The sequence below is a fragment of the Dromiciops gliroides genome, chromosome 3 (assembly GCF_019393635.1).
Source record: "Dromiciops gliroides isolate mDroGli1 chromosome 3, mDroGli1.pri, whole genome shotgun sequence".
In the NCBI taxonomy this organism is placed as follows: domain Eukaryota; kingdom Metazoa; phylum Chordata; class Mammalia; order Microbiotheria; family Microbiotheriidae; genus Dromiciops; species Dromiciops gliroides.
This window is the reverse complement of record NC_057863.1, coordinates 587338107-587365032: the sequence shown is the minus strand read 5'-3', so window position 1 is coordinate 587365032 and position 26926 is coordinate 587338107. Positions and strand designations below refer to the sequence as shown.

General features: G+C 41.6%; 1 protein-coding gene across 2 annotated transcripts in view; it reads left to right on the top strand.

Annotated features, from left to right (window-relative positions):
- The window catches only part of CSMD2 (CUB and Sushi multiple domains 2), a 1007742-nt gene that overhangs the window by 331881 nt on the left and 648935 nt on the right, over nucleotides 1-26926 (top strand). The gene's annotated exons all lie outside the window — the stretch shown is intronic.

Here is a 26926-nt window from a genome sequence, read left to right as displayed (position 1 = left end):
CTCTTTGGGGTAAAGACCTAATAGTGGTATTGCTGGGTCAAAGGGTATGCACAGTTTTATAGCCCTTTGGGCATAGTTCCAAATTGCTCTCCAGAATGATTGGATCAGTTCACAGCTCTACCAACAATGCATTAGTGTTCCAATTTTTCCACAGCTTCTCCAACAATTCTTCATTTTCCTTTTGTGTCATATTAGCCAATCTGATACATGTGAGGTGGTACTTCAGAGTTGTCTTAATTTGCATTTCTCTAATCAATAGTGATTTAGAATAAGTGCTAACTATTAATATAAGCTCTTATGTAACAATATTGGCAGCTAGATGGCACAGTGGATAGAGTGCCAGTCATGTAGTCAGGAAGACTCATCTTCCTAAGTTCCAATCTGGCTTCAGACATTTCCTAACTGTGTGATCCTGAGCAAGTCACTTAATCTTGTTTGTCTAAGTTTCCTCATCTGTAAAATGAGCTGGAGAAGGAAATGGCAAACCACTACAGTATGTCTGCCAAGCAAACCCCAGATGGGGTCATGAAGAGTTGGACACAACTGAAAAATGACTGAATAATAAGTGTAACAGTGGCTAAGTGACTTCCCCTCTATGAGTTTCTATTTTTTACCTCTAAAATGTGGATAACAATAATTGGGCTCACAGAGTTTGTGTGAGAAAAGTGCTTTTTAAACCTTAAAATTCTCTTTTTGTTTAGTCATTTAAATTGTGTCCAACTCTCCAAGCAGGGACCATTCCCTTTCTGTTGTTGTTGTTGTGTCTCCAGAACCAGCAAGTATCTGGCATACTGGAGGAAGGGAGAGGTGAGGGATATTCTAGATCTGTGATTTCATCGCAACTCCTCAGGGAAGAAGTTCCTGCTACCTATACAGATCTGAAGCTCTTCTGCAAATTCAGTCTTCTAGAGCTGCCTTTGGTACTAAGATGTCAAGTGACTTGTCTACTGTGTATCAGAATCAAAGTTCGTTTGGCTTTTACTCTAGTGCTAGCTTTCTGCCCACTGTGTCAAAAACTCTGGTCTATAATAATTGTTGATTGATCAATGGGGTGAGAGGCAGGGCCAGGATTTGAACCCAGGTCTTCTAATGATAAGGCCACTGTTCAGTATCATGATGTATCCTGGACACCTTTCCTTGCCTGGGTGTAAAGAAAGTCATAAGCTTTGCCATTCCACTAAAGCAGATTTGTAAGACTTCTCCTTTCAGTCTGGGCTATAAATTTAGGCCATCAAATTTAGGTAGAGATAAGACGGAGATGGGAGAGAGGCTCCTGGGACCAAGCTTACAGTGACGGGGGCAACAGTTGTGACCATAGGGGGCAGACTAGAACTGCAGCATTCAAAACAACTTTTAAATAATAGGTCAGCAAGGGAACACTGTAAGTGTCCCTTCTCCCCTCCCACGGCAGTTGGCTTCTACTCTGAGAAGAGCTTACAAGTTGAGAGTCAGTCTGCCCAAAGATAAGAATCATGGAACACCTGGGCTAGGAAAAATGGGCACATAACACCAGAGTTTGGGCAGCAGTCACAGAATCTCACTGTCAAAAAGTGTTTTAGAGGGGGGCAGCTAGATGGCGCAGTGGTTAAAGCACCGGCCCTGAATTCAGGAGTACCTGAGTTCAAATCCGGCCTCAGACACTTGACACTTACTAGCTGTGTGACCCTGGGCAAGTCACTTAACCCCCACTGCCTACAAAAAAAAAAAAAGTGTTTTAGAGACCATCTAGCCAAGGGATTCATTTTTTTAATCATAGAAGTATTTTATTATTTTCCATTTACATGTAAAGATAGTTTTCAACATTTGTTTTTATATGATTTTTAGTTCCAAATTTTTCTCCCTCCATCCCTTCCCTCCCCACTCCCCAAGACAGAAAGCCATCTGATATAGGTTATATATGTACAATCACACTAAACATATTTCTGCATTGGTCATGTTGTGAAAGAAGAATCAGAAGAAAAGGGAAAATCCTGAAAAAAAAATAAAAACAAAAACAAAAGTAGAAACACTATGCCTAAATCTTCATTCAGAATCCATAGTTTTTTGTTCTGGATGTGGAGAACACTTTCCATTGTGAGTTCTTTGGGATTGTTTTTAGTCAAGGGGTCCTTAACCTAGACTCCATGCATCTTTTAAAAATTATTTTGGGGGGCAGCTAGATGGCGCAGTGGTTAAAACGCTGGCCCTGGATTCAGGAGTACCAAAGTTCAAATCCGGCCTCAGACACTTAACACTTACTAGCTGTGTGACCCTGGGCAAGTCACTTAACCCCCATTGCCCTGCCAAAAAAAAAATTTTGAAGCTGTGTTTGCTTTGTAATCCTATGCATCTTATTTTATACATTTAAAACCATGATTCTGACAAGGGACACTTAAGTTTCACCAGATTTCCAAAAGAGTTCATGGCACCAAAAAGGATTAAGAAGCCCTCATCTATAACCAACCCATGCCTGAAGAAGAATCCCCTCCATGAATATGTTTTTCATGACTTCATATACATAATAGGTATTGTATTTCTTGTCTTCTCAATGGGTGGGAGGGAATGGAGGGAGAAAATCTGAAACTGAAAAGAAAAAGAAAAGAAGTAACCCCCTCCATAATATCCCTGACAAGTTATCCAGCCTTTGCTTGCACACCTCTCTAGTCATGGGGAACCCCACTACCTCATGAAGCAGTTCATTCAACTTTAGGAGAGGTCTAATAGTCTGGAAGTTTCTGACATCAAACCTTTTTGTGACTTTTACCCATTGCTCCTAGTTCTTTTCCTTGGAGCCAAGCAGAACAAATCTAAACCCTCTTCCATATGACAGCCTGTCAACTACTAAAGACAGCTATCATGTTTCTCCTAAGTCTTCTTTTCTCCAGGCTAAACATCCTTAGAAGTCTCAGCATCCAAGTAAGAGAAATTAAAAAAAGACCTGAGTCTGAAAAGGCTGAGCAGATGTAGCTTCCCATGTGTGTGGAAGGCACAGGGCAACAGTTGAATGAAAAGAGTAAAGCCAGTCATTTAGGGATCAAGAAATCTGAAAGGGCAAAACCAGGATCTTGGGGAACCATATCCTCAGGAGTTCAGTATACCAGTGCAGCAGAGCAACAGAGAAGGGATTGGCAAATTACTTACAAAGGGTTGTAGTGACATAGTCTGCTTCACCCAGTGAGCCAGGTGGGGCCTAACAGCTATACCCATTTACTCTTCCATCTATCCAAGCATCCATTCTTCCTGCTATCCCTCTACACACCCCTCTATTTATCCCTTCACCTATCTATTAATTATCCATCAACTTGTCATACATCTGGCACATGTCTATCTGTCTTCCACTCTCAGTTCCCACTGCTCTAGCAACTGTGGTTGTTCACAAGCCTAGCTTTTCAAATCTCACATTGACTTCATCTTGGCTTGATGGATTCTTAAGGAAAGGCAGATAGAGGGAAAGTGTGTATTCTGAGACTTTAAGGAGAATTCCTCTAGGCCTATAATTTGGGGGAGTGAGGGGGAGGGGAATTCCTATCCATTCCCACCTGCTTTACTTAAGAAGAATTTTCTTCCCAGCTACTCTTCTGCATTGTCCTGTTTGCCAAAAGTAGATTTATCCACTCTATTGCATCTAGAGCCTGTATTTTAAAATCAAAAGTTAAAAGGATTGTTCCTCTCTGTTGCTCTTTGGGTCCAGCTCACTACAGGCCTTTATGTCTCTGTTCACTATTTATTCTGTTACATTGGACACATGAGTTTAAGTTTTCCTGAGTCTTCTGTCACTATCTGCCTTCTGCCAAACATATATATATATATTCCAATATTCTATGCACTCAGGGACTTAGACCATTAGAAAGAAACTTGTAAATGGTCAAATCATCTTTCCACTGCCTTCTCCCTCTGCTCCTCCCCTCTGTATAGAACTCCTTCCTATTCACCTGGTGTCCTGTGCTGGGAAGCTAGGCTGGGAAGGGTCCTCTTGGAAGCTAAGTTCTACTGTGGGAAGTGTAAATTGCTTCTCTCCTGAGCCCTAAAAGAGTGTGAGATGAAATTCAGATAAAAGGAAAATCATGACTCTTCAGCCACCCTTATATTTGTTGTTACCATCTTGATTATGGTTCGGTGCCATGGAAGATAGGATAGTAAGAACATTATCTCGATTGTGTCTTTTATCAGCTGTCATCTTCAGCTGTCCTCATCTTTAGGTGAAAAAGGTCATTTGTGGCTTTGAGCTCTTCAAACTTTCCCATCTAATCCAGGTGCTACCCAGTGAAGGGGAAAAATGCATACAACAAACCCCCTGGCTATTCATTGAGAGGCATAAGAGTTGGAAGAGCTACTAGTCTATCTATAACCTTTGTAACATTGAAAGAGCATGGCAAAATGGATAATACTGTTAGACTCAGAGGCAGGAAGATCTATGTTCTAACACTACCCCAGATACCTAATAGGAATGTGACTCTGAGCAAGTCATTTGACCTCTTTGTGGTCTCATCTGTAAAATTGGGACAATAATAATAATAGCTAACTCACAACAGGATTGTTGTGAGGATTGAATTAGAAAGTACAAGTAAAATGCTTAGTGAATTTTAAAACACTCCACAAATGGGAGCTATTAATAATAATTATAATAATAAACTAGATACAAAACAAATAGGCGAGATAACTTGGGACCTTCCTCCTATGGTACAATAGAAAGAACATTAGTTCTATATTCAAATCTTCTGATTCTTTCTACCTTTGTGACCTTGGGCAAGTTATTTAACCTCCTGGGACCTTAGTTCTCTCACCTGTAAAAGGAGAACGTCATTTCCAGACATATGCACACATGTATATGTGTGTATATAAATACATGTATGAATACATGTGTGCATTCACATGTGCACGTGCACATGATTTGATGATCCTATTAATCATGGTAGCTGCCTGCCAAAGGTCCAACTCTGTAGTTCCAACTCTTTTCCAAACTCACACTGGCCCCATGTTCTAGTTAGAGATTAAAACAAAACAAAAAAACAACAAAAAAAACCCCTCCATTCAATTGCACAAGGGAGGGAGAAGATGGTATACCGCCCTAGGTGCTGTCCTTGGTGCTGCTGGTGCTTATATGTTATTGTGAGAGACAATGTAGACAAAAGCCAAGCACCAAGGATTTAGATATCAGAAGATGTGGATTTAGGCTCTGGCTCTGACAGTTACTAACCCTGTCACCTTAGCCAAGTCATTTCACTGACTGAATATCAATGTATTCATCTATAAAATGGAAATAATAGTTGTACTATTTATCTAACAAGGTTGTTATGAGTAAAGCACTTGGTAAATCTGAAAGTGATCTAGAAAAAGCACCTACCATTCTTCAGCTCTGGAGCCCTTGGAAGTAGCTGGTCTATTTGAGTGTCTAAAGAAACGATCTCTGCTAAGAGTTCTATGGAAAGGATGTTTGTTTTAGACAAATTGGTGGCATGTTTATTCTGAGAAATTTCCTGAGCCATCTTCCTCCCAAGATGAGACACTGTTGTGATCCTTCTTCATAGTTGCAGTGGCAAAATCCTTAGAGAAAGAAAGTCCAAGATCAGTCCCTAGAGTTCTAAGTGGTGAGTGACTTTGGTATCACAGTGGGTACAGCTTCACATTATAGAAACCAAGAATATAGATTTAGTTTATGGGTGAGATTGGTGTATTGTGGGGAATCTTATTTTACATCCAAAGGCTATACATCACATTCAACAAGAATCTAACATAGGGGAAGAAGGAAGAGTGTAGTCAAAGTCTACATCTACCATAGTATTTAGTTCTAGAAGGGACCTTAGAATCCAACTACTTCAACTACTGCATCTTACAAATGAGAAAACTGAAAAAAATGAGAAAACTGAAGCCCCAGAGAGTATAAATGACTTGCCTAAGGTCACATAGCTAAAAAGTAGCTAAGCCAAGATTTGAACGCAGGTGCTCCGACCCTAAACCCAATGTTTTTTTGTTTTGTTTTGTTTTGTTTTTACCTGTTACTGCTACGGGAAACTTACCATCCTGATTAGCTGTCAAACCTGCCTCCTTTTTCTCCACCCATCAGTATAATTACTGCCCTGAAAAACCTGTGTTCAAAATATTATAAACAAGTTGAATGGAGGCTTGTTTCCTTTTGCAGTTAACACAAGATAAAAAGTGCTTTTAGACATTTTTACTGGGGTGAAGAGGTGGTGGAGGTGGCTTAGAATTTTTCGTTCCTTCCTGTACTTTACATGATGGTTGTGAGGCCATATGGAATGCTACCCATTGGGAGCATTGCTTCTAAGTTCTTCAGAGGCCAACCTGTCATTGAAAATGGCCATTCATTTGGTCGTCCTGATGCTTATTAAGTATTTCTGTGGGGAAACTGTGTGGTGCTATGGAAAGAATACTGAACTTAATGTCATGAGATCAGAGTGCAAATTCTGCCTTGGGTGATCTGGGGTAAATCACTTGACCTCTTGGGGCCTCAATTTCCTTATATATAAAGTGAAGGGGTCAGACTAGATGGCCTCTGAGATGTTTCAGCTATTAATCTATGGCCTCATAATCTAGAACCCATGAGTTCCAGAGCACTGTTCTTGATGCTTAGGAACACAGGCTAAAGGACATTCCTGCCTTGGGGGTCAAGAAAGCTAGGTTTCAGTCTCAGCCCTGCCCTCAAGGGCTAGGAACTTTTTCATTCTTGTCGTTGGACCCCCAGGACCTACCACAGAGCCTGGCACATAGTAGGTGCTCAATCAATTCTTGCTAAAAGGAATCCTGGTGACCTTGGGAAAGTCACAGAGCCTCAGCTTTCCTTCTCTTGAAAAGAGAGATGATAACCTGCACTGCCTCCCTCACAGCTGTGGTGAGGAAAGCCTTGGGAGATTTGAGCAGAATGATTATCATGAATTATTTATTATTCATTGAAGCATTATTATTCCAGGAGCTTAAAATGTGAGAGGCAAGTCGCCACCAATACCCAGAATACACAAATACACACTCACACAGATAAACAAAAAGCAGAGAAACATAGACCCTCAGGCATGTACTTGCACAACATCTCTGCACATTCACACTGGCATAAATCAGAACACACAGGAATACATACACAATCCTTGCTGTCATAGACTGACCACACGGAAACATAAACCTACGGGCATGTACTCACACAGAGACATGCAGCAGGAGATACTTAAACAGACATCAAAGGACCCACAGAATACATAGACAGATACACATGTGATTATTGACTCAGAGATACTGCAGAGAACATGCAGGCACATTACATGTAGACATATACAGATAAGCACACAGGTGAAGACATAGACTCTGAGATACATAGTGAAACACAGACACACACATTAGGAGAAAGCAAGCCAAGTAGCCACAATTTATCTCCTCCTCCTCTTGCCTAGTTTTCCTCATTTCTCTTTTCCTCCCTTGCCCTTTGGTTCTGCTTAAAGGACCATAAAGATCTGTAAATGATTGTTCGCTCCCCTGGAGGTTCCATTTCAGATGGATGGGTGGCTCAGCATGGAAGGCCAGGATGGAAAAGCAGACCTGAGCAAAGGACTGCCATGGGCTGGTTCCCTTGGAGACCAGTGCCTGAGGGTGGGGGGATCTGATCCTCCTCCTGGCTCAGAGCCCGAGAGCAATTTGGGATGGTCACAGGGACTGTGCAGTCCTCATTTAGCTCTGGACAGCTCCTTCCCACCTGTCTGGGCCGGACCCAGAGAAGCCTTGAGAAGCAGTGACCAGCAGATCCTGCTGCTCAGGTATGATTTGGCTGCCCCATCTCCACTCCACCCCAACCCTCTATCAAGTGAAGTAGTGATTGGGAGTATGAGGTAAGCTTAGAGCTTTCCAACTCTCAAATAAGAAGGGGGTCCCAGTTGTTATAAAGTCATAGACTTTTGACCAGCCCAGTCAGGTGTGAGGATGGGCTCCCAATGCCAGAATCTCTTTTAAGACTGAATATCATCCCTGCAGACTATGTTCTGAAGGATGAGGAAAGCCTTACTGGCAATCGGTCAATCATCCAGGTTTTAGAACAGTATAGAACCTTAAATAGGGATTTTAGTCTCAGCCCTGCCCTTGAGAGGAAAAATGTTTCATTCTAGTCTTTGCATTCCCTGAGCCTAGCTCAGTGCCTCTCGCTAGTATTCACTTAATGAATGTTTGTTGAATTGAATCTGTGTAACTTGGGGGAATTCACTTCACCTCGGTGAGATAGCTCTCTCATTTTACAGAGGAAAAAACTGACCCCCCCACACACACACACACAAAAAGGAAATGATTAGCCCAAGGGCACAAAGTTAGCCCTAGGGTTAGGGTGGATCTATATTTACTGGAGGTGGAGAGAGAAAAGAGGGATTTAGATGGACATTCAGTGTCTATCAGCTAGCTGCCCCTCCCAGCAATCTTTGATAGAGAAACCCCAAGAATCAGGGAAGACCAGTAGGAGAGATATTTGGAAGGAGTGTGTGACTTTCCTAGTGCCCCTTGAAGTACACCTGATAGCAAAATGCTTGCCCTGATTACACATCCTCCTAACTATACCCACATGCCAAGTTTTCTTGTGTGAGAGACAGCCCTGATGACTGATGGCTCCTGGTCAAACCTCTCTATGTCCAGCTCCCTTCCATTTCCCTTCAAATCTCCTTACTGTTTCTCTTACTCCTGTCTGCTTGGAGGACTGATGCCCCAGTCACCATGACCATGAGTGAATCTTTGGGTCAGTCCTAGTCCTTGGTATTGAGATAGTCTAAGACTCGGTCCCTCATCATAGTGCCAAGAGAAAACTCAAAATTGGCATTTCTTAAGTTCTAGAAAGTAGATCACGTTAAAACTCCAGTCAGAGTATGACCCAAGTCTTTTGGCTCCACATCAAAGAACTCCTCACCCCCTGCCCCATTCAATTGGCATCAGGTCACCTTTGAACCAGTCTGGAAATGGAATGCCTTTTAATTTAAAAGCCCATGACCTCTCTGGTTTGATGTCAGGATAGACCCTGAGTGACACTCATGGGTTTCGATCACTGGGGTAAGTGTATAGGGGTGAGTGTGCTCATTAACTGCATTGGGAGGCTGTGGCAACGGGAATGGGAAGGAAATACAACTCTTCAGTCAGTGAAATGAATTCATGTTTCTGGATAGGAGCAATGTCCGCATTTTCCTGTTTCTTCAGTTTCCCAAGCCTTAATAGCAAGAGCTTTGCATTTGGAATCAGGAGAGACCTTGTTCTGATTCTTCCTTCTGGCACTTACTAGCTGTGTGAATATTAGTCAATTTCTCCTCTCTGGGCATCAGTTCCTACATCTGTAAAATGGAAAGAATCATATTTTCAAGGTCTACTTCAGAGCATTATGGAAATACATGTCATTGTTGTTGTTAGAAGGTGAAGGAGGAGAGGAACAATGCCTTGCCTCTGACACATACTGGCTTGAGACCTTGGACACTTCACTTCCCCTCTTGGGGCTTCAGTTTCTCCATCTGCAAAAGCATTATAGAAAGAGTATATTATTAGTCTCAGTAAAAATAATAAAAAACTTCTTTATTGAAAGTAGTAACATTGTGTCCTTCCTCTAACACATGCTGGCTGTGTGATCTTGGGCAGGTCACATAACCTCTTCTAGACTGCTCCCTAAAAGAATCAGTTGCAGAAAGGGAGTTTCTTCACCTGAGAATTGACTATGCCAATGAAATCACAATTCCAATTCCTATTATTGTTACTGCAAAATTTTCCAACTATCAGGGCCATTGGGCTTATTGTTATTTTTTTTCTTGGTGGGACCTTACTCCTCTCTAGCATGTGATGGGGAAGGGAATAAGCATTTATATACCACCTATGATTTACCAGGCACTGTGCTAAGTGCTTTATAATTGTTATCACATTTGATCTTCACATTAACCCTGCAAGGTAGGTGCTATTATTATCCCCATTAACATTTTTCAGTTGATGAAAGTGAGACAGAGGATAAGTGACTTGCTTAAGGTTAGCTAGTAAGTGTCTGAGTATTTAACTCAGGTCTTCTTGACTTCAGGCCCAGCACTCCATCTACTACACCATGTAGCTGTCTCTAAGAGGGTGTGCACTCTCTGATGCATCTCCTACGGTGGAAAGGAAGGGACTCCTCCACCAGGGAATTAGTGTAGTGAGCTGGGAGGATGGGGGTACCCTTACTGGACACTGGGAAGATGGAAGAAGGGGAAGGTAGCTTTTGTGAGGAAGAGGAATCATTCTGTTTTGGAGACCCTAAGTTTGTAGTGTGGGTAGCATCCAGATGGTAGATGAGTAGAGAGTTGGAATAAGGGACTGGAGCTAATGCGGGACAAAACTGGCAGTATGGAAGAATAGAAAGACCCCTTGTTCTGGAGACCCAGGCCCTGGATCTAGTTCCTGTTTCCAATGTTTACTATCTTGAACAATTAATTTCACCCACCTAGGCCTCAGTTTCTTCATTCATAAAGAGAGGGGATAGGATTAGATAAACTCCGAGGTGCTATTCAGCTTAAGAATTATGATCCAGGAGGCAGCTAGGTGGCACAGTGGATAAAGCACCAGCCCTGGATTCAGGAGTACCTGAGTTCAGATCCAGCCTCATACACTTGACACTTACTAGCTGTGTGACCCTGGGCAAGTCACTTAACCCCCATTGCCCCCCCCAAAAAAGAATTATGATCCCAAGGTCATGGAAAGACCCTTGTGGTGGGAATCAAGATACCCTGTGAACTAATCCTTGCCTTAACTTTTTTTAAATAAAAGGATGAAAAAACATTTATTGTGTTTACTATGTGTCAAACACTGTGGTAAGTATTGGGTATAAAAAAACCACCAAAGCAAGATCATTCTCACCCTCAGGAAACTTACATTCCTTTCTTGCCTTGAATTTTTTTTCTTGTTTTTTTTTTTGTCTTGCCCTGAATTTTTTAGTGAAATTAGGCAAGTGATCCAACCTTTCTGCACTTCATTTTCTCCATCTGTGGTGTGGGCAGAGCAATCTCTGCCTTCCCTTCTCCCTTGAGTCCCCCCAACCACCCTACACGCTTACAGGGATGTTGTGAAAAATCCAATTAGATCATGGCATGGAAAGAGCTTTGAACAATGCTGTGCAGATGTGAGAAGTGGTTATTTTTGTTATATTTGGGCAAATGACCAAACATGCAAAATATGCTCCCCCTCATCTTTCCCTGTCACTCACATTCAGTCACACACACACACACACACACACACACACACACACACACACACACACACCTGTTTCATGGACTAACCTCTGTTCTGGAGGAGGGGAAGGGATCAGAACTGCCAGGAATGAAGATCCTTCACTGGAATGGGAAGGCTACCCACCACCCCCTCCTTCTCCCTCCCCCCTAAGGGTAGTGTGTAATTAGCCTGTTTTCTCCTCCAACATACGGAACAGAGGAGGGTGCCTCCATTACCAGAGCAGCCTGAAGCAGCTGCAGCTCATGCAGGGCTTGGAGGGCAGGAAAGCTGGGATCTTTATGGGGCCATGTGGACTACTTCCTCCAGAGGCTGCCGTGTGAACGTCATTTCTATAAACAGCAGGGAGAGCCTGGAACTGTAGATGTAAAATGATAAATATCATGTGCTTCCTTCACACCCCTCCAAGATAGGCCTCCGGGACAACCCCTCACTCTCTCTTCAAGGCGGCAGGCGCTCTGCCTGGGGGTAGGAGGTAAACAGCTGGATCCTTCTGCAGATATTGGCATGTCCATTCCAGATGGCTAATTACAGGGGGATGGCTCAGCCTCGTGCAGGGAATGAGCCAGCTGTTCTCAGTTGGGCTGCCAGAGATGGGTGTAGAACAGTCAATGGATTTGGCACCTGAGTGCCAAGCGAGGTTCTCTAAGTGAGGCTTTCTCTGGGCTGGGCCTCTTATAGAAAACAAACTATCTGCACCCAACCCCTCTGGGTGCATCACCTGGATAGTTGACCATGTGTTTGTAAGCCAGTGCTCAGGAGAGTTCTGATTAATGGAGGTGGTCCCCAAAAAACACAAGAGATCCTCTTTCCTTCCTCCGAGTGTCTCTGGACCTGGATCTTATGTTTCTTCTTCACATCTCTCCCATGTGGTAAAGAGAACTCAGCAGGAACCCAAAGAGCCCCACTGATAGGAGCCTGTCTCCTTCCTTATGGTGGAGGGAATGTGGAGATGACATTGGGTCCTTCAATGTTACCTAGAATCAGTGAGCATGCAGACCCACAAAGTATGGCTCAGAGAGTCAGGAAACCTAAGTCTTATTTCATACTGGAGGGACTGCTAAGTCCCTGGAGTCAGAAAGACCTGAGTTCAAATGTGGCCTCAGACTCTTACTAGCTGTGTGACCTTGGGCAAGTCACTTAACCCCAATTGAATCCTCCAAAAGATTAATATTTCATACTGAAGAGTTTAAAAGTTGGATATCTACTAGTCCTGACTCTTCCACTGACTCAGCGTAAGTCCTTAAGCATACCCTAGGTGGCATAGTGGAAAGAGCATTGGACTAGAATTCAGAAAAATATGGGTTCAAGTCTGATCATCACTAACTTAGTAACCATGGACAAATCATTTAACTGGCCTGAGTTCAGTTTCCTTATCTCCAAAATGAGGATGGTAAGGCCTCTTGAAATTATCCTCTGCAGGGCTGCTTTGAGGAACAAATAAAGTACTGCAGGTAGAGCGCTTTGCAAAAATAAAGGTTTTGTATGGGTTTATATCCTTATTATGTAACACCTCTGGGCCCTGATTCCTGATCTGTCAAATGAAGAGGTCGAATTCTTTGACCTCTGAGACTGTTTCTAGCACTGACCTTCTATGACACTGATTGCGGGTTGTAACCCGTAAGGGCCCTCTAGGCCCTAGCATTCTGTGAGTTTATGTTTTCAAACACTGATTTCATTGAGACTGATAAAATAACAGATCTCTCCATTTACACACACAATTAAGCAGAGAGAAGGCACTGGAACATTTTCTCAGCAATATTCTGATGGTCACAATTACTTCTTAAGTCCTTGACTAAGACTGGCCAAATCCAAGAAGAGTCATCCTGTTTGAGATCTCTGAAGAGCCCTTCCAATAATCTCAAAAGTGTAGAACCCTTTCTCCATATTGGGACTGGGAATAGGACTGAAGGCCAGGCTGGAAATGTTTATTTCTCCTTGCTTCTGAACTCCCTCTGGGGAGAGGCACAGCCAGGAAGACTCTTCCTTGAGAGGATCATGGTATCCATGGCCTCTGTTCACTTCATAATGGAAAATCATTGACAAGCTCAAGAATGTTCACAAGGAGGCAAGCAGGATGGCAAGGGGGGTGGTTGAGAGAACTAGGGATATTTACTCTAAGGAAGGTTTGGGGAGGGGAAGGGAAATGTTATCATCATCGTTAAGTATTTAAATGTCTGTCATGAAGATGTTGAGTCATTTCAGTCATGCCCGACTCTTTGTGATGCCTTTTGGGATTTTCTTGGCAAAGATACTGGAGTAGTCTGCCATTTTCTTCTCCAGCTCTTTTTACAGATGAGGAAACTGAGGTGAACAGGACTAAGTGACTGGCCCAGGGGCACACAGCTAGTAAGGGATGAGTCTGGGTTTGAACTCAGGTCTTCCTGACTCTAGGTCTGGCATTCTATTCACTAAGCCACCTAGCTGGTGAGCAGAAAAGGAAGATGGATTAGACTTAATTCTGCTTGGATGAGTGAAGACTATTTTCTGAGCAATTAGAGCTATTCAAAATCTCTGAGGCACCTAGGTGGTACAGTGAATTGAGTATTTGTCCTGGAATCAGGAAGACCTGAGTTCAAATTTGACCTCAGCCACTTACTCACTGGGTGACCCCGGGTAAGTCACTTAATCTCTACCTGTTTCTTCAACTTTAAAATGGGGATAATACCAGTACCTCCCTTCCAGGATTATTTTAGGGATCAAATGAGATAAAATTTAGTACAGTGTCCAACACATAATAGGTCGTGTGTGTGTGTGTGTGTGTGTGTGTGTGTGTGTACTTATTTCCCTTCCCCCTATACCTTCCAAAAATGAAATAAGCTTCCTTGAAAGGTAGTGAGTTTTCAGTCACTAAAAGTTTACAAGCAGAGATTCGATGATTTCTTCTCAGGGATGTTTTAACAACAGCATTTCCCTTAAATGTCTCCTATGGATATGTGTACTCCTCATGATGTGAATTGGGCTTCTGTGAGGGGATAAAAGTCGATGATTATGATAGTTTTCCTACAAAGATATTAAATATTAAATTATGTATATATGTACATATTTTTGATGTATTATTATGGGGCTTATAAAATAGGCTTAATTTCCTCTATTTTGCTTCCAGCTTCCTCCATCTGCCCCTTTATGGCATAACCCCAGTCGGCTAGCTAACTTCTATGGCTCCTGTCAATATGGCAGCTGGGTGGTACAGTGGATAGAGCAATGGACTTGGAGTCAGGAAAGCTAGAACTCAAATTATGCCTCAGATACTAACTATGTAAGTCACTATCTCCTACTCCAGCCTCAACTATCTCATCTGTCAAGTGGAGATAATGATAATATCTCCCTCCCAGGGTTGTTGTGAGGATCAAATGAGATAATAGTTGTAAAGCAGTTTGCAGACCTTAAAGTGCTATATAAATGTTAGCTATTATTATATGAATTCTATTCCTAGCCATAAAGTGTTCTGCTTCCTGACCATATTCTTTTAGGAATTAAGTCAGACTGGGCTGTTCTAGATCAATGGTGTCAAACCCAAATAAAGTGCCAATAAAATGCAAATAAGGATCCCTGGGGGACACATACTGACTTGGAAAACTACACATGGTCATTAATATATCTATAATATATATGTATATATACACATATATTAACATTTATATATGTAAAAATATATGTATATATATATATGCACACACACAAATTTAATCAGTCCATTAAAATCAGATAGGAAATTATATTTTATTCTGATTGGGGTGCTCAGGAATATTGTGAGCATGGCCTGCAGGCCACATGTTTAATACTTATGGTCTAGATGACCTCTGGGATCTCTTCTTACTCTGAGATTCCAGGATATCTTGCAATTTTTGATCCCAATGTGAGAAGCCTACCTCCCCCGCTCCCCCCCCACACACTCTAATAGCACAGTGAAGGGAGTAGGGCTCACAAATCTAATGGGAGACAGTGCTTCAAGTCATATTTGGGTCACTTACCCAGGAATTGGGTTGAGTCTCTTCTCTATCATCAGCAGGGCACATCTGACCTTCATTGCCCTGGAGCTCCAGTCTTTTTACTTTGTCCAGGATCCACAAACAAGCAGCCTATATCCACTAGAGGGGAAGCAACAATAAATAGCTGCCTCAATAGGCTGATTGGTGAGTCTCACCAGGGGAGAGGGGGACCAGACAACATGCCCCACAGGGGAAAGGAATCGGAATTACAATACACGCCTGACAGAACCTAAGGAGTCTTGTAGGAAGGGAACCTGAGAAGGCATCTGGTCCATCCCTTGCCTCTAGGCAATAACACAGATAACCTGTCCCAGGAGATGGCTGTGCATGGCTGGAGGCAGCTGGTTTGGTACAGGATCATGCAACCCACAGAATATACTTGGCACCTACTCTAAAGATATCTCAAAGTACCAGCTCCCCATGAGGGTGCTGAATGTGTTTGTGTGTGTGAGTGCTCTCCCATGCTCACTTTTAATATATGAGGGTGTTTGCAGAGAGGGACAACTGTTATTGGACTTCGTGCAATTGGAAAGATTGTGGTTTTTTAATAAAATCACACTCAAAGAAAGACTTACAAGCTGCCCTTAAGGTAAGCAAACAAATGTGATGAATTTCAGCAACAGGGACATTACTCAGGCTGTCGTTACGGCCGGTGTTGCTAGGGAGCAGCACCTCCACATTGCAGGACCAAGGTCAAGGGCTGCAGGAGGCAGAATGGAGCCAAAGTTGCAGGGTGGGGAGAAGCCCTGGGAGTCACTTTGGGATCCCCAGGCAAAAAGCAGGAGGAAAGAAATGAGTCAGATGGCTCAAGGTTTATCTATTCTGGTGGTGCCCTAACCCAAGCAGGGATTTGCACCTCAGTTTTACCTCTCGACTCTTTCTGGCATCCTTTACTAGAGAGCTCTCTCCCTCTCTCTCTCCCCTCCCTCCCTGTCTCTCTCCTCTCTTCTCTCTCTCCTCTCCTCTCCTCTCCTCTCCTCTCCTCTCCTCTCCTCTCCTCTCCTCTCCTCTCCTCTCCTCTCCTCTCCTCTCCTCTCCTCTCCTCTCCTCTCCTCTCCTCTCCTCTCCTCTCCTCTCCTCTCCTCTCCTCTCCTCTCCTCTCCTCTCCTCTCCTCTCCTCTCCTCTCCTCTTCTCTTCTCTTCTCTCTCTCTCTTTCTCTCTCTCTCTCTCCTCTGTTTCTTCTCTGTCTCTGTCTCTCTGTCTTTGTCTCTGTCTCTGTCTCTCTCTCTGTCTCCTCTCAGTCTCTCTGTCTCTTCTGTCTTTTCTCTGTCCGTCTCTCACTGTCTTTCTGTCTCTCTGTCTCTCTCTGTTCACACACATACACACACACACGTACTTCACTATGAGATTTCACTAAGCAGAGGAAACTGCTGTGGAAACTCCCTCCATCCTCCCTTTACATCTCTGATGTAAAGACTCAGACAATTTAACTACTTGTGGCACTGAGAGGGTGTGACTGGTCTATGGTTATATAACTGATATGTGTCAGTGGGAAAACTTAAACTCAGGTCCTCTCACCACTAAGATTATGCCTCTAGACATTAGTCCATGTTGCCTCGCAGCATTCCTTTATCTTAGGGAAATGTTTTTGACTTTTCAAACTTCACTCCTACTACACCCCTATGCAAGTCTGTCCCAGACAAAGTGGGTTTATGACCTTGGCCAAGCACACGTTCCCACTTCATGCCTTTGCTCACATCATTCCAACTTCTTTATATTCACTCATTATCTTCCCCTCTTCTTCACTTCCATAGTCACCATCCTAATGCAGGAGGTCCCTGTTAACTTTTTACCTGGCCTAATTCCCTGGATATAGAGAGATATGGTTAGAAAATCACTGGGCTATCAGGAAACTTTATGGCTGGGAATAGAATTCATATAATAATAGCTAACATTTATATAGCACTGTAGGACCTTTGTTAAGTCACTCGCCTTCTCTAGGCCTCAGTTTCTTTATTTGAAAAATGAGAAGGGTTACGCTAAACTGTCCTTTCTAGCTCTCAGATTTTATGGTTCTGGTACTCTATAATGTCTTAACTGGTCTCCTAACAGTCTATCATTAAATCCTATTCTCTAGTGACATATTAACTTTCCTAAACACTGCTTTGTAAGATACACATGTGCCTTCTGAGAAGTATTTATGGCTCCCAGTGGCCTACAAAATAAATCCAAGCTTCCTAGCCTGGTATCTAACATTGTCCATTATTCGACCCATACAACATTTCCAGCCTTATCTCTTCCTGCTCCTTATGTGAACATTCTCATCCAACTAGACTAGTTTAATGTTTAGAAGGCAAGATATATGTATTCTAGCTTCCAAGTCTTCCCATGATTGGGAACAACATAATGCCCTTTCTTTTTACTCCACTCATCTAAATCTTGCCTTCCTTAAAAACTTTACTCTTCCATGATGCTCAGCCCCACCTAGCCCAATAAGAGCAATTGCTTCCTTATATTCCCATAGGAATTCTGATCTGTGTCCCCATTAGAATCCCAGATTTATGCTGTTCCTCATCTTTTCTGTTACATATCTCCCTCAATAGACTTTAGGTTGATCAAGGTCAAGAAGCCTATCTTACTCCTTGGTAATTGCCTAATACTTAGTACTATGGGAAACAAAAGGCATTAGGTTCTTCACAAATGTTTACTTATGACAATGACCAGAGAATGATCAAGAAGGGTATATCAATGATAATGGCAGAATACCTTCTTTTTTCTTTCAAATAACCCAAATGTTACATATTCTCCAAGGCCCTATTCTTATGCTCCCTCCTCTACTGAAGTCTTCCTTAACCATTGGACAACAAAGAGTGATCTCTCCCATCATAGAATCACTGACCCCTAAAAATCAAGTTTAGAAGGGACTTCAATGGGCAGATGGTCATTGATATATCAATAAGAATTCCTACTATACCATCCCTAGCAAATAACCATTCATAATTTCCCTGAAGATCTCCAGTGATAGGGAGCCACCATATCCCATGGTCAACCATTCCATTTCTTGATAGCTCTAATTGTTAGAAAGTTTTGCCTTATGTAGAATGAAATACACCTCTTTGAAATTTCTACCAATTGCTCCTAATTTTCTTTTGGAGGCAAAGCAGAATAAGTCTAATCCATTTTCCATTTAATACCACTTCAAATGCTTAATATTTATTAACCAATCCCCTGTCCCAGTATTCCCTTCTTGAGGCTAAATAGTTTCAGTTTAACTTATCCACAGATAGTATAATTTCAAAGCTATTCCTCATCCTGGCTGCCCTCTTCTGGAATCTCTCCAAGTTATCAATGTCCTTCCTTAAATATGGTGCCCAAAACTGAACATAATGCTCTAGATGTGGTCTGACCAAAGTAGAAGCTATATCATCTCTCTTGTTATGGATGGCATGTCCTTCTTAATGCAGAAAGAGATTACATTGACTTTGGGGAAAGTTAGATGACACATATAACTCATATAAAGCTTATGGTCCATTTATGGTCCACTAAAACCTCAAGCTGTTTTTCAATTTGTTGTCTAGCTATACCTCTCCCATCTTGTATTTATAATGTTGATTTTTTTAACCCATGTGAGAATTTATATTTCTACCTAATAAATTTCATCGTAGTCAACCCAGTCAAGTGTTCTACTATGATTCTCTTATTTTTACTTAACATAGTGATGTTAGTTACCATTTCATGTGTGTGTGTCTCTTTCACATGTATGCATTATAAAAATTGGCTACCGAACCACAGTGTTACATTACAGGGGGCATGACTAAGGCAGTAAATATACATGGTATCTAATTGAAATTAGATTTTACAAGGATCAGGGCAGTTGGCTCACATCAGTCAGACGGGCATGATTCAAAGCAGGGAAAAGGAGTATGTCAGGAAAAGAACCAGTCCATGGGGCAGATAGAAGATTAAAGGGGAGAAAATCAGTTCCATGGAGAATACTGGGACCTATAATAGTCACTCAGTAAATCATTGTTGATTGAACTTACATTTTGCATCCCCAAGCAAACACTGGTGAAAGGGCTTCTTTATGCATTTTTAATTGCTAAGTCAACAAATCTCCAGAGAAAGGGAAACCCTAACTTTTTGAACTACTTTAGTATATGAGATCATTTGGATGGTATTTGCACATAATAAATATTGAATTGCCATTTGAATATAAAAGTAATGCTAGTGACTTACGCTCTGAATGTTTTATGCTTTGAGTAGTAATTTCAATGGGGGCAGGCGGTAGGCTGAACTAAGTCATTGCCATTCTCTAACCTGGTCATCTCACCAAGCTGCCTACACACCCAACATCATTTTCATCTCCCTCCCCCTAACCAAATCAATAAGAATTCTTACTATACCATCTTTGAACTCCCTGAGTCTCCTAGTTCTGCCAGGCAAGCCTTTGCCTTATTTAGACAGGAACCTGGTTTCTCTGCTACTTCCCACCTTTCCACACCATGTTGCTACATAAGAACCCCCCCCATCTCTGCTTTCCAGTTCCCCTTTATGTGGTATCTTCATTAAATGTAAGTTCCTTTAAACCAGACACTGTTTTTCATGCTTGCATTTATATCCCTGGTGTTTAGCACAATGCCTGGAAATAGTAAGTGTTTAATAAATGCTTATCTGTCTCTCTATGTATTTATCGCCTTGTGCTTATTATGAAGGGCATGCATTGTAGGATGACTGGCTATAATCAGGAATTTGGGTCTGAACTGAGTTCCATGGGAATCAATCCTATAACTATGGCCTCATTAACAATGTGCTGCACTAAATGAACCAATTAACAGCTTGATCATAACCAAAATGCTGCAATATTTCCTTTTTCTCACTCCAAATATTAGCTCTGCTTTGGTCAAGTATGATTTGAATTCGACACCCTCTGAGGATCCTTCTAATTCTATTTTGTGATTACTTTTTTAAATTGATTTTTTAAAAAAAATTTTACATTAATTTTATTTAAGAAGCTACTCTGCCTCCCATCCCAGAGAGCCACTGATTGTAAGAAAGGGGCAAAAAGAAAGAGAGGAAGAGACAGAAATTCATCAAAACTAATCAACACATCAAACTAACTCTTACAATATATACAATGTTTAATATCCATACTCACCTCAATCTATTCAAAGAAGGGAGGGAGACACAAAGTCTCTTCTCTTTATCATCATAATTTATGTAATTTATTTTCATCCTGTAAGTACCTTCTCCAGAGTTGCCTACCCTGGCCAGGAGAAGTGTCCTCACCATGATTAAGAGGGTACTCCCAGCTTTCCAAGCCCCTTTTTGGGCAGTGAGAGCCCTGAGGGGCTGTAGGGCTATACAAACCACACATTCTGTTAGTACTGGAATTGGATAATGGGAGAGAGGAGATGATTCAGGAGCATAAATGAAAAGGAACTTAAGAAACATTTTCTTTTTCCTAGAAAGAACATCCTAAGTCATTTGGCCTCTCAGCCTCAGCTTCCTTATCTGTAAAATGGTCTTTGTGAGGGTCACATTTTTTCAATTCAATCCAAAAACATTTATTAAGTACCTACTATGTCCAAGGCACTGTGCTAAGCACTGGGTATAAAAAAAGAGGCAAAAGACAGTTCTTGCCCTCAAGGAGCTTACAGTTTAATGGGGAACACAACATGCAAATAAATATATAAAAAGCAAGCAAAAGACAGAATAATTAGTAAATAATTTACAGGGGGAAGGCAGTGGACTTAACAGGGACTGGGGAAGGTTTCCTGTATAAGATGGGATTTTAGTTGGGACTTAAAGGAAACCAGAGATGTCAGTAAACAGAATGGAGGAGGAAGAGCATTCTAAGGATGAAGGCCAGCCAGAGAAGATGCCCAGAGCCTGGAGAGGGAGTGTCTTGTTCATGAAACAGCTGCAAGCTCAGCAACACTGGATAGAAAGAAGACTACATGGACAGCTAGGTGGCACAGTGGATAAAGCACCAGTCTTGAATTCAGGAAGACCTGAGTTCAAATCCAGCCTCAGACACTTGACACTAGCTATGTGACCCTGAGCAAGTCACTTAACTCACATTGCCCCACCAAACAAAAGAAGAAGAAGAGTACATGTTAGAGAATAAAGTTTAAGAAGACTTCAAAGGTTGGACGGGGCTTTGAATTCTAAACAGAGCATTTTGTATTTGCTCCTGAAGACAATAGGGAGCCACTGGAGTTGATTGAGTAGGGAAGTGACATAATCAAGACCTGCACTTTAGGAAAATCGCTTTAGTAGCTGAATAGAGAATGGATTGGAATGGGAATAGATGTGAGGCAGGCCAATCCACCAGTGGGTTATTGCAGTAATTCAGGTGTGAGGTGATCAGAGCCTGTACCAGAGAGGTGGCAGTGTCAGGTGAGAGAAGGGAGTGTATTCGAGGGATGTAGCAAAGGTGAAATCGATAGACCTTGTCAAACAGCTTGGATATGGGGGTGGCAAGGTGGTGGTAGTGAGAGATAGTGAGAAATCCACGATGACTCACTCCTAGGTTGAGAGCCTGAGACACTGGAAGGGTGTTGTTGCCCTTTACAGGAAAAGGGAATATAGGAGAAGGGAGGGTTTGGGGGAAAGATGAATTCTATTTCATAGATCAAGCGAGACAACATATGGATAGTACTTTGCAAACCTTAAAGGTTTACGTAAATGGTATTATTCTTAGTTATTAATAATTCTTATCATTATCTGCAAGCCTTGGAGCTCCACAACGTCTCTCTCCTGTCACTGAGGAGGGACTGATGATGATTTATAAGCTCTCCCTATTCTCCAGTGGTAAATCTATAATATGGTGGTAGTGATGATACTTTATGCAGACCATACCATCTCCTTCCCATGTACCCCCTCCTAGGCCTGTGATAGTCCTTAATTATGTGTCCCAGTTATGTTTTTTAAATCTTATAGGAATTATTGCTATTGCTAAGCTCTTGATGGCTTCAGGGACTCAGAGATACTGGGGAAGAGAGTGAGCTCAGATCTCTGGGGAACAGATTTGCTCACCTGCCTCCCAAAATAGACTCCCTGTTCACCATTAGGGAGCTAGTGGACCTCATTAGGCACTCCCAGCTCCTTCGGGCAACCTCCCTGAGGACTCAGGGAAGAAGTGTCCTGAAAATGTAGCACCTTGAGGGAGAAATGAGTTGCTTTCCAAATGGGCCCTCACGGTGAAAAGCTCAGCCCCCTACGTGTTTTACAATATTGTGGCTTCCCATGCTGTTAATAAGCCTCAGAATAGAGGGGTGTGAAAGTTGGCCCTTCTCTCCTGACGCACACCAGCAGCAGACAGGATGTGAGGGTATTTTCAGCTTAGCACAAAAGCTCAAGAAATGAACAAAAACAACAACAAGAGACAGGAGCATCCAACTAACTAAGCCAGCCAAACTCATTGCCTTGAGCACCTTCTGGCTGCTTTCTAAGTTTGATTGTTCCTCTGGAGCCTTGAAATTCTGAGCACTCATTTGTGCCTATGCTGCTGGGACAAACCACCTGCCTCCCTGTTCCTGTCCCTTCTGTCCATCAGGGGCTTCCGGGAGCTCAGCCCCTGCAGTGCTACAAGGCTTATTAACATGTGGCTTGTGAGGGGCCTTGAGGGAATGCCAAAGATTGATTCTCCCTGGTAATTTTTCAGTGTAGCTTGGACAAAGTATCTTCCACTGGGCTAGCTGGAATATGGTGATGGAGGTGCACCGAAAGGCATTTCTCTTTTTACCAGGGCATTTCAAAGTGTGCCATGGAAAACATCTTATGTTGTCCCAGTTTATCATAACATCATTAGATTTAGAGCTGGAGACCATTTAACTCTTCCCCCAACCTTACATTAATAGATAAGAAAACTCAGGTCTATAGAGGGGAAAGTACTTGCCCAGTCCCTAAAATGAACCCAATTCTAAGGGGCAGGAGCAAGGAGGGAGAGGGTACAGATATTTTTTCTAATTTCTAGGTTTCTCTTCATCTGATTTTGTCTTTGTGTTCCTCTTTTCTCATTTTGCCTTTGTATCTACAGTACCTCGAACATAGTAGGTGCTTAATAAAGACTTATTACTTTGCTTGCTTTCTAGTGGGTGAAGCCTAGATGTCAGGACATATTTGAGGGGAAAATTCTTGTCAGAGAGGTTCCCCCACATGTTAAATGCAGAAATTCCTCTCGTAGCATAGGGGGAAATGACAACCCTCCCTTTTTTTCTGTAGGCCTGTCTTATGTAGAATTGGTTCGCAAAAAAGAACTATGGTAACATGTTTTTTTGATAAAATATGTTGGCACATCTCAAAGTGCTTTCACATCCATAATGCCATTTTGTTTGTACACAATTAATATTGCCATTCAAATCAGTAGTACCTCTTCCAAATATGAATTACAACTATGTTCTCAATCAAGGTGAAAGTGGAGAGTTTACACTTTTTCCTTTCCAGAATCTCTTCTCTTTTTTTCTTTTTCTTTTTTTTTTTGCATGGTAATGAGGGTTAAGTGACTTGCCCAGGATCACACAGCTAGTGTCAAGTGTCTGAGGCCGGATTTGAACTGAGGTCCTTCTGAACTCAGGGCCGGTGCTTTATCCACTGTGCCACCTAGCTGCCCCTCAGAATCTCTTCTCAAAAAGAAGACCCATTGGCATGAGATTGAATAAAGTAATTTCCCTGGATATTGCCAATAGTCCACAATCATTTCAGAAAAGCATCTCTGGGTTCACAGACCACAAACTTGTCTTAATCTTGAGGACTTCTCATTGGGCATGCATTTTAGATCATGACTGCATTCAGTTTCTCCTGGGAAAATCAGAATTTAGCCCGTGTATAGGTTTCCACAACAAAAGGGAAGAAAGAGCCTTCAACTCCCATGCAAGCACTTAAGTTAACAGAACTTTGAATAGTAAGAGTATGGAATATGACACAGAAGAGAAATGGAATAAGAAGCACCCTGCCATTGCATATTTGGAACTAAGTAACAGATGTGAAGCTCTTCCCAAAGAGTAGAGAATTGGATCCTCTAAGGAGAAAGCAGCTGCTTGTCTCTCCAAGGAAGGATGGAGATTGTCAAGTAAGACATCATCCAGTAAGGGGAAAAAAGAGAAGAGATGAGTTATAACAATTTGTTCCATGATAAGGAGTACTGAAGCAACTATTTGTTGATCTGATAACAAAATAGAGAGGTCTACTTGTCTCCCATTGCATGTATCAAAGACACAGAGAACTTCTGAAGACTTATCAAACCTCATAAAACTTGCTTCTCATTTCTGATGATTAATGTAGGCATAAATTATATAGCTAATGAAATAGTTAATGAATTACTAGCAATTACAAAGTTTCCAACAAGGAATTAAAGACTTTCTGGTCACAATGTTTTTGCTCACTGATACTGGTCAAGTCAGGAGAATCAGAAAATAAAGGCTGATTTAGGAAGTGAAAGTTAGGAAGTTAAGAAAATGGTATCTGAGAAGGAGATTTGAATTTCTGGATCACTTAAAATATAGGAATGATATTCTGGGCAGAGATGAAGAGCACCTAACGAAGGGACTAGTAAGAATACATTTGCAGGGGCAGCTAGGTGGCACAGTGGATAAAGCACTAGCCCTGAATTCAGGAGGACCTGAATTCAAATCTGACCTCAGTCACTTGACACTTACTAGCTGTGTGACCCTGACCCTGGGCAAGTCACTTAACCCTTATTGCCCTGCAAAAAAAAAAAAAAAAGAATACTTTTGCCTAGAATCTTGAAAATCTGATATGAAGAACTTTAAATTCAAGAAGAAGAATAAAAAAGAAATCTAGTTGCTTATATTCACTGAGCTAGATTCCATACAAATAGCTGCCACCTAGGAAGACTAGCAATAGAGTATCCTTAAATTCACTGGAGACAAGATTTAAGAAAAAAACTAGGACTAAAACCATTAACTACAGAGCCCTCTCCAAAAATGCACAAATTATGTAGGTGGGAAAACAAAATGATACAAAGGTCGTAATGCAAGGAAGCAAATTTGACCTCATGGGTAACATTGAGACTTGTGGGATGGGGGAAATCTTCCTGCTACAATGTAGTCCTGGAATGCTATGAATTTATGCTACAAAAATAGGATAGTTAAAAGGGAATGAAGTGGCATTATAGATTAAGAAGGATTTGCTTATATGGAAAAAATCCAAGAACCAGAACTGGGAAGCATGATGAGAGAGGATCAATGGAAATAGAAACAGATTTCATATTGTCATCAAATTAAACTAGAGAACACCTGTACAGAAAGAAGAAAGAGATGAGGAGTCAAAAGAAAAGATTATAAGCCTGGTACTGAGAAATTATATGGGGATGGGAGACTTTCATTATCTATACATCTGCTAGAGACCTCTCTCTTTCTCTCTCTGACTAAAGCAGACTAACTAATAATTTCTTGACTTCTTTGATGTTCATTTCAACCTTTAAAAACCAGAAGAACCAATGAGGTGAATGATTCTTCTGTATCTGATTCTCACTAACAGAGAAGAAATGATTGCTGGGATAGAAGTTGTGCTCACCATGGGAAAAGTGACCCCTCCATTTTAGAATGGAGGCAAGAAAGCAAATTTCAAAGAGTTAGAGGTGTATTTCTATGGCAAAAGATTATACAAGGGAAGTCAGTCTAGGAAGAATAGATCTCAAAATTGAAATCCCAAAGATGTAAAGATGAAAAAGAGAGTTGTTTAATGAGGTAGATGCACAGAAAACTCATTGATCAACTTAAATTTTTAACAAGACACATATAGGTTGTTAGCAGCAAGGGCAGGTGTGGATGAGAAATACAAAAGTACAGCACGCTCCTTTTAAGAATAGTAGGGGCATTAGGTGGCTCAGTGGATAGAATGGTGGACTTGGAGTCAGGAAGGCCTGAGTTCCTCAGATACTTGCTTTGTAACCCATGTGACACTTCAGCACTTTCATGCTCAGTTTACTTATCTGCAAAATGGGATAATTATAGCACCTCCCTCACAGAGTTGTTGTGAAGATCAAATGAGATATTTATGTAAAGCACTTTGCAAAACTAAAAGCACTATATAAAGGCTAGCTATTATTAATATGACCATCCTTAAAGCTCGAAATGAGCTGAGAATCATGAGGAAATATTAGAACAATAATATTTTATTTCTGATTTGGGGGAAGAGAGGAAGATCAAAGAAAGGATCGAGGTGGATGATATAACGATAATGGACAAGAGAGAGAAGAAAGAGCTGAATGCAAGAGAAATTGAGAGATAATAAGAGGACCCAGAAGCCCTTGAGGAGTTCAAGTCACTGCAAAAAGATGAATTATATCCCAGAATACTGAAACAATTGGCAATGGATGATTACTGAATTACTGTCAATGATCTTTTAAGATTATGGAAGAACATCCAATGCCCCCAAAGGGAGGGAGGAGAGAATGGAGTCTGCAAATGACAGGCCAGTGAGCTTGGCTTTGATTCCTAGTAGCAATCTAACTTTTTAACCTAACCCCACATGGATAGATTTCAGGGGGTCTGTAAACTGTGATGTGAGAAAATGACATCTTTATTTCAATATTATTATTTTCCTTTGCAACCTTATGTATTTTATTATATGCCCTTGAAATGTTATTCTAAGAAGGGATCCACAGGCTTCACGATATTGCCAAAGAAGTTCATGGCTTGAAAATGTTTTAAAACCCTTTATCTAGAACGTATTACTTTTTAAATTTTTTTTTGTGGGGCAATGGGGTTTAAGTGACTTGCCCAAGGTCACACAGCTAGTAAGTGTCAAGTGTCTGAGACCGGATTTGAACTCAGGTACT